Below are 3,213 nucleotides of genomic sequence, written 5' to 3'. Positions count from 1 at the left end.
ATGGCAGATGCAGAACAGGGAAATCAAACCTCCCACACAGAGTTCATCCTCCTAGGATTTGGGACTGTCCCCAAACTGGAGATTCTTCTCTTTCCGGTGTTCTTTGTGATTTACATTGTGACCATGGCTGGGAACATCTTCATTGTTGTTCTAGTTGTGACTGATCAGCACCTTCACACCCCCATGTACTTCTTCCTGGGGAACTTGTCTTGCTTGGAGATCTGCTACACCTCAACCATCCTGTCCAGGATGCTGGCCAGTTTCCTGACTGGGGACAAGACCATTTCTGTTGGTGGCTACATCACACAATGTTACTTTGTTGGCTTCTTTGCAGGCACCGAGTGTTATCTCCTAGCAGAGAAGTCTTATGACAGGTACCTAGCGATATGCAAACCACTGCCTTATGCAACCTTTATGAATGGCAGTTTCTGCCTCCAGCTAGCAGCTGGGTCTTGGATAAGTGCGTTGCTAGCTAGTTCCATAATAACTGGTATGATGTTACAATTAACTTTCTGCAGCCTCAATGAAATTGATCATTTCTTCTGTGAATCTATACAAATAATAAATCTCTACCGCAACAACATCTACCAGATGGAGTTTTTACTTACCATTCTATCTTCTTTATTCACCGTGCCCCCGTTTGCTTTAACTAGGACATCCTACCTGTGTATCATCTCCATCATCCTGCGAATCCCTTTCACCACCGGAAGGCAAAAGGTATTTTCCACCTGCTCCTCTCACCTCATTGTGGTGACAATTTTCTATGGGACCCTAATCATTGTGTATTTGCTACCAAAAACCAACACACTCAGAGACCTCAACAAAGTGTTCTCTCTCTTCTAAGCAATTCTGACTCCTGTGGCCAATCCCTTCATATACAGCCTGAGAAACAAAGATGTGAAAGAGACTCTGAGAAAAAAAAATGCCAGTAAATGTGTAAATTAAGATATCATGATTTTTAAGCCATTCTCCTCATTTTTTCATACCTGTCTCATTAAGTTTGCACATTTGGGGTTAAATTTACAGGCTTGTTTTTGGGTCAGTCTACCCTACAATCATGGGGTGTGATTTCAGCTGGTGTAGACAAGACCAGCAAGCTTTATTCTAGCTACCAAGTACTGGAGCATTAAAGCTGCGGCAGCACATGCTTCAGCTGAGATTAGCCATGTAACGAAATTCACAGGATTCCGAGTGAGCTGCTACAGCCCAGGCTGAAGCACAGGCTGCTGCAGCTCCATTGCTCCGGTACCTGAGCTAGCTAGATTAAAGTTGACTTGGGTGTATCTGCAAGAGCTGCAGTAACATCACGCAATTGCAGTGCAGACATACCCCTGTCATAACATATTTCCAGATTTGGACCTTCCCCCTCCTCCTTCCAGGTATTCCCTCCCTGGGTGCCTGGAGAGATACACAGAAGCAACCTCCGTGAATCTAAACAGAGGGATTCCATCCTCCCTATTTCCAGTCCTGGAAAACACAAGTACCGAGAGAGAGCCAAGCTCCCCCCCACCCCATCCTTCACCCAGAGGGAATGCAAAGTCAAGCTAGTAAATCTAACACACACAGATTTCTCCCTGACTTCTTCCTCCCACCAACTCCCTGGTGAGCTACAGACTCAGTTCCCTGGAGTTCTCCACTAAAGGAAAACTCCAACAGGTCTTAAAAAGAAAGCTTTACATAAAAAGAAAGAAAAATACATAAAAATGGTCTCTCTGTATTAAGGTGACAAATACAGGGTCAATTGCTTAAAAGAAATAAGAATAAACAGCCTTATTCAAAAAGAATACAATTCAAAACACTCCAGCAACTACACACATGTAAATACAAAAGAAAAAAAACAATAAACCCTATTCTTTTATGATCTTTGTACTCACAACTTGGAAACAGAAGATTAGAAAGCAGGAGACAGAAAAATCCTTCCCATAGCCGAGAGGGACAGACACAAGACAAAGAACAAAGAACTCACACCCAAAACTTCCCTCCACCCAGATTTGAAAAAGTCTTGTTTCCTGATTGGTCCTCTGGTCAGGTGTATCAGGTTACCCCTTTCCAGGTGAAAGAGACATTAACCCTTAGCTATCTGTTTATGACAACCCCTAACTGCAATGTTAGCTCAAGGCCCAACTTTAGTTTAATTTGAGGTGTGGTTTTTGTCTTTTATATATATATATATATATATATATATATATATATATATATATACACAATTGTAAAACCTATCAATTTTTTATTGTTTGTTTGTCTAAACTGTACCATGGATTTCTTAACATTTTAAGGCAAAGCAGTTTTTGTTGGGTTGTCTTTTGTATTCTGATCAATTTGTTTAGGCAAACTCTGAAAAGCAAGCTAATACTATTTTTGAAAGAGCTCCATTAAACATTTCAAAAGCTATAACATGTCTGTTTATGTTTTATTCTATTATTGTAGAACACTTCTTTACATGTGGGTTTTGTATAATATTGCTCTTCCCCGGGAACATATTTTTTTCACAGTTTACATTCCTGTAAGCTATTTTTATGGGGGAGGGTCATACTATGCAAGGCATTTCAACAAAAAAATACTAAAATCTTTCTTTAAGCTGTACCCCAGAGATACGGGGGAGGGATAGCTCAGTTGTTTGAGCATTGGCCTGCTAAACACAGGGTTGTGAATTTAATCCTTGAGGAGGCCACTGAGAGAGATGGGGCAAAAATCTGTTTGGGGATTGATCCTGCTTTGAGCAGAGGGTTGGACTAGATGACCTCCTGAGGTCCCTTCCAACCCTGATATTCAGCGATAGTTAACTAGTTATGGAAGTTGAATACATTGCATCTTTTTAAAATGTAAAAACATGCATACGTTATTTGTAAAATTTGTGATACTATAGCTTTTAATCACTTTATTTAATTGTAATCCTGTGATTAAAAATCTTTCCCTGAAAAATATAACTATTTTTTTAAAAGGGGGTAGCGGTATGTTTCTTCAGATAAAAGGGGTGAGTGGGGGCTGTCTTTACCTTACCCTTTCCTACAGTTAGAAAAGCTTCATGACAAAGAGTTTCTCTTTGTTGCAAAATGTCACTTGCCTAGCATCATGTTTAAATGCAATAGAAAAGCATGCGAACATAACTTTATTTCTAATTAAAACAATATTTTGTTGCATAAGTTAACTGCTTCAAATAACAAGGGTGAGAGGGGGCAGCATTTTACTCCTTCATGCAATTGCTCAAACCAC

General features: G+C 40.0%; 1 pseudogene; it reads left to right on the top strand.

Moving 5' to 3' along the window:
- LOC127042086 (olfactory receptor 10A7-like) lies at nt 1–945 on the top strand (annotated as a pseudogene).
- The last annotated feature ends 2,268 nt before the right edge of the window (nt 946–3,213 follow it).

This window comes from Gopherus flavomarginatus, unplaced genomic scaffold, assembly GCF_025201925.1.
Source record: "Gopherus flavomarginatus isolate rGopFla2 unplaced genomic scaffold, rGopFla2.mat.asm mat_scaffold_2284_arrow_ctg1, whole genome shotgun sequence".
Taxonomy (NCBI): Eukaryota; Metazoa; Chordata; order Testudines; family Testudinidae; genus Gopherus; species Gopherus flavomarginatus.
The sequence above is the reverse complement of the archived record's forward strand: the minus strand, read 5'-3'. Positions and strand labels throughout refer to the sequence as shown.